This window comes from Zeugodacus cucurbitae, chromosome 2 (genome assembly GCF_028554725.1).
Source record: "Zeugodacus cucurbitae isolate PBARC_wt_2022May chromosome 2, idZeuCucr1.2, whole genome shotgun sequence".
Lineage (NCBI taxonomy): Eukaryota > Metazoa > Arthropoda > Insecta > Diptera > Tephritidae > Zeugodacus > Zeugodacus cucurbitae.
In genome coordinates, this window is record NC_071667.1 from 53598850 (window position 1) to 53614249 (window position 15400).

Below are 15400 nucleotides of genomic sequence, written 5' to 3' on the forward strand. Positions count from 1 at the left end.
AGCTATTAATTTTCAAGCGTGAAATTGTTTGTGGCGAATATTAATTGAGAAATGAGAAAGATATATAGTATGTGTGATGAAACTAATTAGAAACTGTAAAGCAATGGAGCAAAGCGTTCTGGCCACAGGTTATCTATACGTGCACACATCGGAACATATATCTCCCTATGTTTGTATGCTTATATACTCGCATAAACATATATATAGCGCTGTATGTAGGTTTACGGCAAAAGCAATTAGCCCCACTTAACCTAATCACCTGTTTAGTGGTAAAATGTCAGAGAAATATTTGTAATTTTGCTTTCAGTTGGAAATTCTTCACTTTGCACCTTTAACCTGCAGCAAAAAGCTTGGCATACAGACATCACAAATGTGAGATGTAAGAGAGTAATAATGTTATTTAACATAGTAACCCAGAAAGCCGGCGAAAATATGAACACACATACATACGTTCAACAAAATATATAAGTACATACATATATGTGAGAGTCGCTTGATCTGCCGTGGTATTGCGTGGTCCTCATCACCTTACCTAAACAGATTTATATACAAGCAAGAATTATGGGCGCCATATGAAGCGGAAAAGGTGGAAACCTATTAAATTTTGTACAATTTTTCAATACTTAACTTTAACGACAAATACTATAGTTTGAGCGCTCATTTGCTATTTGAAGAGTGATTAATGATGACATAAGCGTGGCAAATTAGCGCTTAAACTTAAGCAGCTATTGAATTTAGTGTCAATAGCTTGCGGAACATGAGAAAGAGCTACAATCAAATATAATATGTTAGTCATTGATTTATGTACATTGAGTATATACATACATATGTACGTACAAATATTTAATAGCTTCCGATTTACTAGGTCAGCAATTAGTTGCGCTATTCATTTGTCATTTGTCAACTGTCATATTTAATGTTGTTACATAACTGTTTTGGTGCCAAAAGTTTAAGTTGGTAAGCAAAAAGGCTGATTTAATATCGATTAATGTCTTAAAGTAACAATTTATATTTAGTTCAAAGCAGAAAAGGATGAAACATCAGAATCAAGGAAAATAAAACTATTCCGTACAAGAAAAATGCATATGCTATTCAAAAGGTTCGATGATAATTATTATGCATCTCAGTTAAAGCCTCTTCCAATATTTCTGAAGAAAAATTATTGTATAGACCTTCAACGTCTGGACATTTTAAGATATTTTTGCTTAAATTCAAAAGAGCAAGGATTGTGAAGGTAAGGAAATTGTACTAAAAGTTGGTCGTTAAACGGTCTACAACAAAATCATCAAAAATAAAAATAAAATTCTATAGAAGTCAGAGCGTCTCTCACTGGCATCCTTTTTTGGACAGATGCTAAAGCGATGATACGTAGGCATGGGCACGAAGTACTCTAGATGTATTATCTTGTTGTCTTTAGCCTATTATTTGGTATTGCCTTAGTTGCCATGGTAGAAAGGATTTTAGTCAGTAATGCCATGCTCCCCTACTTAATGAATGTAAACTAGTCTCTGAACTCCAAATATATCTAAAACAGTGTTGCATTTGAAGTTCTTAGTACTTACGTTACTTATTCCGGAATACTATCGGGTGATCCAAGCAGAGATATCTGTTGCAATAGCCTTTTTATGACAAATCACGCGTGAGTCGTGTCAAGATGTCATGTTCGATCGCAGCAACTCGGACTGGCGCATTGAACGAATTGGGGCGTACAAAATACAGGTTTTGCAAGAACTGAAGCCGCTGGACCATTCCAACCGACATCGCTTCGCTCTATAGGTTCTTGAAAAGTTCCAAAAAGATCCGACGTTTCCGAGCCTAATTATTTATATTCAGCGATTAGGCCGATTTCTGGCTCAATGAGTATGTAAACAAGCAAAATTGCAGCATTCGGGAGCTGCCATTTCATTCAGATTCAAATTTCTTCGAAAAATTATACCAGTGAGGACTTAACCGTCAATGACGACTGTTATCGCGCCATAATAGCCAACCATGTGATGCATAAAATTGAAGCTTGTGATCTCGGCGACATTTGGTTTCGACGAGACGGCGCCTCTTCCAACAAATTGCATAAATCAATGGATTTGTTGAGAAATCACTTCGATGAGCTGATCATTTCACGTTTTGGGCCAATCGATTTGTTACCAAGATCGTGTGAGATCACACCGTAAGACTTTTTCCTGTGAGGATATTGTCTATGCGGACAATCCCATTTCGATTCAGGGATTGGAGCAAAACACCACGCGTGTCTTTCGCTGTTACCAGTCGAAATGCTCTAACGAGTCATGGAAAAATGAGCTCAACGGATGGACCAATTGAGACGTAGTCGCGGCCAACATTTAAAAGAGATAATCTGCAAAAAATAAATGCCAAGTAATGTTCTTTCGAATGACTAAATTTGAATTTTCTGTGTTTTTTTCTTTAACAAAGTAGGGAACCTTGAAAGGAGCCACCCTTTTTATTTATGGGAAACTCATAACTGCGGAAGAAAAAATGTCATGTATTAATCAAATTAAATCAATCAGCCTTGTGGGATTATACCAATTTACACACTTTTCTATCGATTATTATTATAGACACACCAAAATATACCAGGAAAAAGGGTTCAACACAAATTCACCGGAGTCTATTTACTATTTGGATTTATGTTACTTTCAGTCTGTATATCGCTAACCTTTGGTTGGCTAGCCAAAAAAAATATACAAATATCATATACAAACATAACTTTTCCCCAAATAAATTTGAGAAAAAATCAACATCGAGCTCCCGGTAAGGCGCTGGTCAAATAAGATTTCGCACCATTACCACTTTCCAATTGGCAATAAGCATTTACCCAAAACGCAAAGACAACCGAAATCTCACCAGCAAACGAAGTGCTGCTATGCAATTTCACACGACAACAACAACAGCAATGGGTAATACCAAAAAAGGTGAAATGCACATACATACAAACACATGCGTATAAGTAAGTGAAGGCATGTGACCAAACAGAATTTTGTCCAAACTTTCTAACGCTACCGCTACGCAGGAGCAGCGATGCTGCCCGAAATGGTCAAGAGCGAGCAAGTTCGGCCACTTGTGGCCAAAGCTGCGGACATGTGTGGAATTATGCATATGCTAAGTGTTTGTATGTGCGATTTTGCGGTCCAGCGGCGAAAGAGTAACGGTAGTTAAATTTAATGGCCAATCGTAAATCAAGATTACCTTTGCAGTGAAATGTGAATGTTGTTACCTAATAAACAACAATGGCAAATAAAAGCAATAACAACAACACACAAAGCGAAGCACTAACGACATTTAAAATAATCAAAATAAACGAAAAGTTCAGCAGAAAATGCACAACAAAAACAAAAATATTATGTGAACGCAAATCTGTTGGTTGTGCTGAAAGTGTAGCTTAGCAACAACAAAAGCAAAATATAGTAAAAAATAAATTTTCTAGTACCGTTGAGGTGCTGAACCAAAGCAACGCTGTTTTCCACCAAAAAACAACAAAAATAAATGTACCACAATAAAATTGCACACACACACGTATAGAGAAAAGTAAATTAAGAACTCAAGCCGGTTGTGTGTTGAAAAATGGTAGAAGAAGCATAAATAAGCAGACAGCTTCCCAACAACCCAACCGCCTATAAACAAAAGATCGGGCGACCAAAGCAGAGTACCGCTATAAAAAATGAAGCGTTCACGTGTTAAATAAACGAAAAAGTGCCAAAACAACAATAAAAACAAAATGAAAACTTTTGACCAACTAACTTTTACATCAAACAATGTGCCTCCATACATACACACACATAGGCGAAGCGTGAAAAATAGCGTTCACCGCGTTCACCTAGAATGCGAAGCGAAGCGCAGCCGCGCCAAACAAATAAACAAAACATCACACACATCGTAGCGTCGATTATACAACAACGAAAAAAAGGTAAAGGCGTCTAATGTCATAGTTGTTAGAATGTAAAGTCAGCCAAGATCATTTGAGTCAAAGAACAAAAAAGAACAAACAACAATAAATGAAAACAAATTATAAAAACAAACAACCAAAATTTCAATGAAAGAATGGAGAAGAGAAAGGCCAAATAATTTGTTTTCCTACCGTCCAGCAGCCAAGCTTTACAGTGTTTCACACTCGTGTGGGAGAATCGAAAAAATTGTCTACTAGGAATATATTTGCCCAAAATTATAATGAAAACTTTCATTCTGAATCGGTTGTTAATATGAGACAACCGCCTCGAGAGTGTTTAATCAAGATAACCCTAAGTTCATCGATAGCAATACCTGAACTTAGTTCAATCTTTTACAATCAATCAGCGGATCAGATGAGTTTGATTTTTTGTGGTATGTCTGTACTAATTTGCTTTGTAGTCCACCCTATGGATGTTAACTTAGAGTCGGAGAAAAACTTCAGCAGTTCATGTTTCTACTTTGATCATCCTTAGAAATTAGTGTAACAATACTAGTCTCTAGAACTGTCTCATTGTTTCCTTGACTGTTTCTAAACTTCCCTGCGAAATATCGTAATAATGCAGCAAACTCGAGTTAGTGGCGACTTCTCTACCAGGATTTCTAGCATACCTACTTTGATTCCAGATGGGAACTTTTTATAGTTATCTCAATCTAGTTCCAGTTTCTTTACAATGACATTTAATCACGCAAGCACTTTAAAGAGAATTGCTTCTCTTAGCTTTTTACCAATTAAAATAGCGAGAAACCAAGGGAGTAAAAAATATTTACGTTTTATTTTACCCTAAAGGAAGATATTATTTCAATGAGTGTGGCAATGAGAAGGCAAATACTATATATCGAAAATATTGAAGAATTCCTTATAAAACGTACTTTATTTGTGGTCAAGACCTCAATCGTAAATTGAAAGAAATTGTATTCGAAAATCTTCGACAGAACAAATCAAGAAGATGATTTCGATTATAGTTATGAAACGACTTAGTAAACTCATATATCGTATATATACGATATACGTTTATTGTCACCAGACTTCTACCAAAATTTCGAGTAGAGATCGAAAACGAGATTTGGCAACTGCTGATCCAGTATACTTAATTGACGTTGTTACCGGCGAAGCCCCGTGCTTTAGTGACTATGTAGTCCAAGCTGCTCGACAATTCAATGAGTGGAGTCTACCAACAATGATAATGAATCTTTTTAGTAACCTAAGACTACCTAACTACTCGAATGAATCTCGTGATCCCAGGGTCCCGAGACTACTAGGGTCCCGAGACAACAAGGGAGCCATCTCAGTTAATGCACTTTGTTCAAATAAAGTAATTTGATCTACTATTTATTGTTGCTGTTGGTTAGAAGTTTGTCATAGTCTAAATTAATGACCAAAAACATTTTTATTTGCCAAAGAGAAAACAATTCGCCAGTCATTCTAAAGGGTGATTTTTTAAGAGCTTGATAACTTTTTAAAAAAAAAAAACGCATAAAATTTGCAAAATCTCATCGGTTCTTTATTTGAAACGTTAGATTGGTTCATGACATTTACTTTTTGAAGATAATTTCATTTAAATGTTGTCTTCCAAAGCTGGAATAGTTGCTGGCTTATTTCTGTAGACTTTAGACTTGACGTAGCCCCACAAAAAATAGTCTAAAGGCGTTAAATCGCATGATCTTGGTGGCCAACTTACGGGTCCATTTCTTGAGATGAATTGTTCTCCGAAGTTTTCCCTCAAAATGGCCATAGAATCGCGAGCTGTGTGGCATGTAGCGCCATCTTGTTGAAACCACATGTCAACCAAGTTCAGTTCTTCCATTTTTGGCAACAAAAAGTTTGTTAGCATCGAACGATAGCGATCGCCATTCACCGTAACGTTGCGTCCAACAGCATCTTTGAAAAAATACGGTCCAATGATTCCACCAGCGTACAAACCACACCAAACAGTGCATTTTTCGGGATGCATGGGCAGTTCTTGAACGGCTTCTGGTTGCTCTTCACCCCAAATGCGGCAATTTTGCTTATTTACGTAGCCATTCAACCAGAAATGAGCCTCATCGCTGAACAAAATTTGTCGATAAAAAAGCGGATTTTCTGCCAACTTTTCTAGGGCCCATTCACTGAAAATTCGACGTTGTGGCAGATCGTTCGGCTTCAGTTCTTGCACGAGCTGTATTTTATACGGTTTTACACCAAGATCTTTGCGTAAAATCTTCCATGTGGTCGAATTTAATCTCTTCATTGAACCAGTCGGCGCGTCGTGTGAATGAAGTGTAAAAATAACTTTACCCAATTTTCCTCACACAATGGTGCGAGTTCTAAGCAATTCTTACTTTTCACCTACTGCGGATTTTCTTTTCTCCACACTTCATCACATATAGCATCTTCTTGTTTTGTTACAAACGCGCTTATCTTTATATCTTGTGATTCTCCAAGCTTTCTTCTTTTTATGTCTTCAATTTTATTTAAATGAGCAACTAAAGTTGATCGTGCACCAACGAACTCAGTGAGGCCAGTCGGTTACAGTGCTGATCGCGTGCGAGCGGTTTATAAACATTGGGACGCATTTCGATAAAGCGCGGGCAGAAAAAATGCTTCAAAGAAAAAAATGTAAGAATCGTAAATTGCCTCTTTGTCGTGTAAAATATTTTTTATTTAACGCTACTGCTTTTGTTTTATAAACTTTAAAGATCTCCTGAAGTTTATTTTCCATAGTAAGCTCATTTTGGGTGCACTTTTTTTACTGCAAACTGTTCGCGAATTCAAAGTTGGCTACTACAGTTAAGAGAAAAAAGTAATTTCGTGCGGAAATTGAGCTAATTGATCGTTAACTTGAGCGCTCAGTAAAAACTAACGAAATTATAGCGCTCGCGATTGCTATCTCGTTCAACGCGATGTTGATGAACGCTGCGTTGGTGATCATCACAATGCTTACGGTACACTTCCTTCCTAACCACGACGACCGACTCTTGGCTCATTCAACATCTGTGGTCCAGAAACGCTTTTTCACATTTTTAATTTTTTCATTGTTTATTTGTTGATTTCTTTTTGCTTGGCCGCGATTAGAGTTGGCTTCGCTTTTAATGGCATCCCCCTAATTCACGGAATCTGGCTTTAGTGCTGTGTGTGCCCTTTTGTGCTCTTTGTGTTTGAGTTAATTCGAAAATGTAGTGAATTGTCAATATAAATTTGTCTTATTTGTTTGGACAACTAAATTACGCTCGTTAAAAATGTAATTAAATTGCTGCAAAGGGGAAAAATGTTGCAGAGTTTGCTCAACAAGAAATTACCAAATTTGGGCTAACAATCTAAGCAATTCAACATTTTCGCCGAATTTGTACTGAAATTACGACTTCGTGAACTGTTGCATATTTAATCTGCTTCGTTTTGTTAGCGAACATTTTACTATTTTACTTATTTACTTCGTTTTGTTGTTGAAGCTGTACAAGGCTTTCGCCAAAAAAGGAATGGTGTCGGGTCGCCAATCTTTGAACAGTGGAATCCCCGAGTTCGTACGAGTTATGTAGACCCACTTGGTGGCTTTCAAGGCTTTATTATTTACAACAAATAAAAAAACTGTTCTCGTTCTCTCATCTATCTAGTTGAGTCAGAGTATTAACTGGAACTTTCTACAAGTCTTCAATTCAGAGACACGTACGGCTCCATTAGATATGCAAGATCGCTCCGCTAATTCAAGGTTCGTTTGACAAAATATACATTGTAGGAACACCTCAGGTCTTAGAACACTAATGCAGCCCGTATACACCAAATTACTTTGGGAAAGTGTGAAAGTAGACAGTTTATGTTTCGACCTTTAGGAAAGAATGTTTTCGGTAGCATGATAGCTTATTCGGGGTGCTAACCTCAATACTAATTTAGCTGGTTTGCAGCGGTTCGTCCGATTCAAAGTAGGTATCCTCAATGACCTTCCAAAGACAGTTCAGTATTATTTAAACTATTTAAGTTGTATCCTAAATCCCGATTAGGGCCTAATTTCTGTCGATTTTCTCTTAATTAATGCATATACCTCGGAGGAAGACCTATTTATGGGGTCAAGCTCAATGTAAAACACCATATAAATCGGTCCCGTTAATTACTTTTGTCCAACTGAAGCAAAAAGTAATTGATGCAAGTATTTGTAACAAATCACGTCTACAACAATCCATAAATTAACACCCAAGTATTATTAAATTAATAATTAATTAATGCGACTAATTAACAGCACTTGGACGACGTGCTTGACACTATCAGCAAACATCGGCAACAAAAACAAAAACAAGCTAGTGAGGAAAAGAAACGACGAAAGACGCCACTCATTACACCCAACAGACAACATTAAATATATAAATATTATAAGCGGGTTTTATCAGTGCAACTGTCAACGCAGGCGATAAATTCAGCACTCCTGTTTGGCTGCTTTCAACACGAGCAGTTAGAATGCAAGCAGCGACGAGTAATTGAATGTACGAGGTCCAGCGGAGCTGAAATGTCCCAGGTGACGTTTCGCAATACAGCTATGAAGTAGCGTTGGTAGAAAGTTGTAGTTGTTTGTGGCAAAAGTTGGCCTTACATCATAGAAGTCACTTGCCACAACCAGGCGCTGTAGCAGCAACGACGAAGTGAATCATCTGCCACATGTGGATGGGAGGTAGAAGAGGATGATGAGTGCAAGCACGGATAGCAGCGCAAAATGCGAATGCGACCCTGCAAGCGTAATGATCACGCGGCGAGCGGCGTACAAAACTAACGAGCTTGCAACTTGCAGCTACATATCTAACAGCAATTGTTGCATGCCGCTTTGTTGTTATTGTTTTTTGATGAAGTGAATTGCACCAGTTTTCCACAATTGTATCATTTCTTTGTGCGTCTCTGACTCAATTCTAACTGCTTTGCAATGCAACGTGCCGTTGAGGCATGCAACAGTTACGTTGCAACTGTTGTTACATGCACACGGAGTGGAGAGTCTAACTGACAAGTGAATTCGCTACTTTCAATACACGAACACTAGACAAACGGATGAAATGAGATGAAGCGACTCTCACACACAGAGCTGCAGAGTCACACAAGCTCACCTCAATCCATCTCTCGCCGCCTTCCTTCCTACCAGCCAGCCAGCCAGCTCACCCAACAAGTCGTCCAATTCGCTTACCATCAACTGGAGCAGCGCTTGCCACCGTTTTGGCCCCGTTTGTGCGCGCGCGAAGCTCACGATGCACGCTTTGAGATAGCGTCGCCGCATCTTTTGCAACAGAACTGGAATTGGAACTGGAGCACTTGAGTCAGCTTCGAGTGTGTTATGGCTGGCGCAACTGCAAAGTATCGTTGAATACTCCGCCTAAACGCTCTTCTGCCGCATGTAGGTCCACTTCATCTTTGTCTGCCACTTCCGCCAAAGTGCTGTTATGCTGCCACCAACAACAACAACAAATTTAGTCAAACACTTTTCGAAAACCAACTAGTTTTTGCTGAGGTTCCATTCGGCGCTGCCTTAATTAAACCATAAATATATATAAATGATGCCGTGATCGCGCGCATTGCATCACAATCAATCCAACGCCCAAACCGAGTCAAGCTCGGTCCATATTAAGTCAGACCCATACTCAAGCACACAAATATCTTCTGCCATTCTAAGTCAAGAATGTCGCCGCTTGTCGCAGTGAAATGCCACCATTTACAGGTTTATCTGTCACCCGTTGTGAGTGGCTTTCATAATATCATTGCTGTGCTCTGACATGCCATGCTATGCTATGTTGCTATGTGCGCATGTGCACATGGGTGCACCGGTGTTTAGGCGCAGCGCCGGGCGATCGACGGGAAGTCAAGTGATATTACCACATCATAAATGCGCCATGGAATGTGTGTATGTAAAAGTAACGGTGCATCAATGAAAGAGAAGTTAGGCTGACAAGCTATTAGTAGCGATTAATGAAGATAGATGGTTGTACATATAGCAAGTGATAGGCGTTGGGTTAGCAACTCAATCGGATGAATGGTTGATGGTTGAGTGAACTGAAGGTTGGGTCTCTGAAACTGATGTTGAAAGAACCCAGAGAAGAGGTTGGAAATAACTTATGTACCAGCTTGATACCAAGATGGTTCAAACTCAATACTAAGAGCAACAATAAGAATATGGAAAATTAAATGTCTTAGGTATTTTGCAAATTAAGACAATACGCTTTCGAAATTGGGAACTTAATGTTCATAGGTCTGTCGCAGAACAATCTCATTTAGTGAAAAAATCAACTACGAAAATAAAAAAAAAAACAATATAATATAGATGGGCATTTGAGCATCTTAAATAAGCAATTTGGAGATATTACTTCGAGATTTATTGCATCAGCGGAGAATATGTATTAAGAAACGATGTATAGAGTGTCTCCACTCTAATGTCGATAAATATGGTGTTTAAGGCCCTATAAAGTATATATATAAATGATCAGTATGTTGAACTGAGTCGATTTAGCCATGTCCGTCTGTATATATATAAACTAGTCCTTCAGTTTTTAAGATATCGTTTTGAAATTTTACAGATGTTATTTTCTCTTCAAGAAGCTGTTCATTTGTCGGAACTGTCGATATCTGAACACTATATCATATAGCTGCCATACAAACTGAACGATCGGAATCAAGGGCTTGTATGGAAAACTTCCGCATTTTACTACATATCTTCGCGAAACTTGGTGTGAGTTATTGCTCATAGAAATAATTCAATCTCCGAAAAAATTTTTCAGATCGGTTCACTATAGCATATAGCTGCTTTACAAACCGAACGATCGGTATCAATGGCTTGTATGGAAAATTTTCGCATTTGACATGGTATCTTCACGAAATTTGACATGGTTTACATGACATGGATCTATTTTCTTTATTAAATAACCTTAATGTTTCTAGCCAACAACCCGGCTAAAAAGAACTATTAAAATGTTTTCTTTTTTTTACTTACTTTTTCTTACGTCTTTAGATTTGCTTAAACACATAGTTACTAAAAGAAATGCACCTGTGAAGGGTATATTAGCTTCGGTACAGCCGAAGTTAACGTTTTTTCTTGTTTTTTTTTTTTTTAACAAAACGAAATTATCGATAGCAATCGATATCGACGAATCTTGGCTCATCATGTCTATCTGAAAATCTATGGAAGGACCGTGACCGTTTCAAAACAGGCATGCCTAGCTGCGAATCGAACTATTTCTGTCTAGTCTAGTCCTAAAAAGATAAATACTTCAACACTCTTCACTCTTCTTCAATAATCGAAGAAAAATACAAATCATTTAGTTTAACATTTCCGCTTCAAGATCGAATTTGATGTTCTCATACCAATACATTGTCATAAAAAACGGAACAACAAACTCAAAGCAGTTGATGTACGATTCGTGTGCTTCCTGCGAAGAACAAGCGTAGGATAAATACATAAACAATAATAACAACAACAAGAATAGTAAATGAAATCAGCTTGGCTGTCATCATCATTGCAAGCAACACAAAATTCTATCGGGTAAAAAAAAAGCCAAAACCACATAGTTACTTTAGTAAAAGTTGCTGCTGATTCACCATCAACATTGCAGCATTGCCAATGCAACATGAATGCAACAATTTTAATTAAGTCGTCAATTTCCGCTTCATCATATGCATAATTAAGCCAAACCGAATGCTGATGAACCATGTAAAGACAAATAGAAAAGTGCGGAAAGGAGTTAAAAATGAAAATAAATTATTGCAAATAGGTAACTTGCTTACAATTTCCCCCATAAAAACATATATGTTTATAAACATGTTGCAGCAGAAAGTTTGCGTGTTACCGCATTAAAGCACAGAGCTCTCTGGGCTGTGGGTAGACACTTGAGGAAATGTTCTGATTTTCTAACAAAAAAGTAGATTGCAAATGCTCTGAGCTAGTGACAGCAGAGCCTACAGCAATAACAACAACAGTAGGTGGAAAAGTTGCTGGAAAAAATAATAATATACGTACATACAGGCTTGAGACGCGGAGAAAGAGATTCACGTCTGTAGAAACTAGCAGGATACCGCGGTGGAGACAAGTCAAATAATCAAGCAACCAACCTAACTGTCGACAAAAGTTATGCAAGTGTGTTTGTATATATTATTGTATGTGAGGCTTTCCAACATTTCCACCAACATTGAAATGAAATATTCTAATGAGCACTTACGAGTTTAATATACTGTGTGGGTAATGTAATACTGTAAAAACCTATCTAATAACAGCAACAACGCGCCGCAGCTCAGCAGTGAAGATAATGCTTATACTAGCAACAAAGTTAAGAAAGTTGAGTTGATGGCGATGAAGCAGCGCTAAGCAACATAAGCAAATAGCTGATGCTGCATGAAGGTGAATGCTTGAGTTTGTATATGTATGTAAATATGAATATCATTGTCCTATTTATAATGAAATCAACTGGCTCCATATTGTGTAGCCTGGTTTTGTGGAGGAAATTGTTTTATCGAATGAATGGGTATTTGAGGTTAGATTAATTTAAACTTGAAGTTTAAAATTTCTAACGAAGACTTAAACTTGCCCTCAGCTCTCAAAAGCACTTATATATATTGGTTTTCAGACAAGGACAGAGTTGGGAGAAGTTTCTTACTGGTACTCAACATTGAGTAGGGTCAGTACTTGGCTCGGTGGTCACTCTGTCAATGCATTTGTTTAAATACACAAAAAATTTGCCTCAGTTGCCTCTTTGGGCCTTCCTTAAGAGGTACCATCCGTAGAACTTAATCTAATCTAACTCGTCAATGTCCTTTAATATTTCAGAGGATCTAGAAGCAAGAAAATTATTCCTAACGAGTAACGAGTTTGAAAATTGATAATATAAGTCCAGGCGCTTGTCGGGTTTATCTGGTATCAGCGGTCTACATCAGATAAGTATCCACATTTTCTAGAAATCAACCAACCACAAGACTAATTAGCATATGCATATTATATAATTTACTATTGTTTCAATAAATGACACCAAATCTTCTTCATTCCTATATTTACTCATTATCGAAATGAATATCGACCACACTTCCTGTCGAATTGTCGAAGAATTTGTTGAAGAACAGTAGTAACTTTGTTGCTATTTTTTCGAAGAAAAAGTGACAGTGGCAAAAATATCTCGAGAAAACTGGCACATTCAAATATATCTTGAAATATTAAATGAATCAGATAATTTCCACAATAAATGGTTATCGACTTTTAGTTGAATTTGCCACGAACTTGTTATGATTTCGTGTGTTTTCGGACCATTATTGAAAGCAAATTAATATTCCTTAGAATATCATAATGTTTATAATTGTTAGATTTAAGTTGAATGCTGACTAATATATTCAAATTATCTTCGCATATTCACATATTCCGTTAGTTATTATTTAGATTGTAATAAATACATTTAAAAGGAAATAACAAAAATCGCATTTCCCCAATTATTTTATGCCTCTTTAGTATAATAATAATAGTCTAATAAGATGTGGATGCTTGGTCATTCGCACTGAAGCTGCTAATGTCTTTATGAATAATACTGATGACAAAATAATAACTGGTACATTTGGCATGCCCAAAATAAATATTTATATGTACATACATGTCATCTAAAAAAAGTTGGCTTAATTGCGTGTCTTAGCGATAGCGTTGTCCAAAAAATTATTATAAGTTGACACCTGATTCAACGACCTTTGAAAATATAACAAGTACATGTATTATTATAATATCAGCAGAGTTTGTTAAATTATCAAGTTTGAGATTAGCTCAAACAAGAAAAAACGTTAACTTTGGCTGTACCGAAGCTAATATACCCTTCACAGGTGCATTTCTTTTAGTAACTATGTGTTTAAGCAAATCTAAAGACGTAAGAAAAAGTAAGTAAAAAAAAAGAAAACATCTTAATAGTTCTTTTTAGCCGGGTTGTTGGCTAGAAACATTAAGGTTATTTAATAAAGAAAATAGATCCATGTCATGTAAACCATGTCAAATTTCATGAAGATACCATGTCAAATGCGAAAATTTTCCATACAAACCCTTGATTCCGATCGTTCAGTTTGTATAGCAGCTATATGCTATAGTGAACCGATCTGAACAATTTTTTCGGAGATTAAATTATTTCTATGAGCCTTTTCTTTTCTTTTTAGCCGGGTTGTTTGCTAGAAACATTAAGGTTATATAGTGAACCGATCTGAACAATTTTTTCGGAGATTAAATTATTTCTATGAGCAATAACTCACACCAAATTTCGTGAAGATATGTAGTAAAATGCGGAAGTTTTCCATACAAGCCCTTGATTCCGATCGTTCAGTTTGTATGGCAGCTATATGATATAGTGGTCCGATATCGGCAGTTGCGACAAATGAGCAGCTTCTTGAAGAGAGAATAACATCTGCAAAATCATTGAAAACGATATCTTAAAAACTGAAGGACTAGTTCGTATATATACAGACAGACAGACAGACAGACAGACGGACATAGCTAAATCGACTCAGTTCAACATATTGATCATTTATATATATACTTTATAGGGCCTTCGACGTTTCCTTCTGGGTGTTACAAACTTTAACTTTACTTTAACTTTACAAGTCTGAAATCTAGTAAGTTCTATAGACATCTAGAAATATTAACGATACGAACGGTGTTCTTACAACATAAAACTTTGTTGAGAAACCTATGTTGGAGAGATTCGGCACTGATTTGAAGTAGAAATTATAGAATTTGGTTTTAAAGAAATTTTCCCTCAAGGCAACATCCTAACGTTTTCTTGTTTCTAGCTCGAAAGCCCGTATGGCGTTGTAAAAATTAGTATTTGCTTCAAACATTTATTTATTAATACAATTTATTTATTAATAAAAAATAAAATATGTCTGGTACTGTCGTAGATAAGGTTTTGAAAATTTTTAATCCAATACAAATTTGTATAATATAATATACTTTTCGATGAGATGAAAATTATTCATTGAAAAGAAGATCTCATCTCGAACAAGATCAAACTGAAATATTTATAAGTTCAAACAAAAATAACGGTTTTTAAACAATTTGTTCGTGGTGTCTACGGATTGGAAAGTAGAATAATTTAGAATTTGAAAACTCAAAATCAAATTTATTATTGTTTTTAATAAATTTCAAAAAGAACAAACAACCCATTTATTTTTTAAATTGCATTTAAATCGGAGTAATCAATTCACACGCTTTAGTCCGATAGATCTTGAACCCTTATTCACAGTGGGTCCCCATGCCTTGAAAGTAAAGTTTAGGAAACAAGAAAAGGTGGAGCCTTTGTGGCTGGCTATAAACTCGTTTCTTCAATATGATAGAAACTCCGGTACACCCATCTTGATTGTGTAGGAACCAATAGAATTATAAGAAAGATCCTTGAAACCGAATCCTAGCAGAGCGTGTATTACTTTCAGATCCCAAGAAAAAATTTTAGATCGCTGAAAGTAGATGGGACAATGTGAAAGGAGAAAGATATT

General features: G+C 36.6%; 1 protein-coding gene across 10 annotated transcripts in view; it reads right to left on the reverse strand.

The window, feature by feature from the left end:
* The window catches only part of LOC105213533 (band 4.1-like protein 4A), a 209642-nt gene that overhangs the window by 186731 nt on the left and 7511 nt on the right, over positions 1–15400 (reverse strand). For 2 of the 10 annotated variants that reach the window (XM_054226184.1, XM_054226148.1), the window contains exon 1: positions 1563–10316. The exons of the other annotated variants lie outside the window; for them this stretch is intronic. The gene's annotated coding sequence lies outside the window, so the exon portion shown is untranslated. Of the gene's footprint in view, positions 1–1562; positions 10317–15400 lie in introns of those variants that run through there. 10 annotated transcript variants of the gene reach the window in all.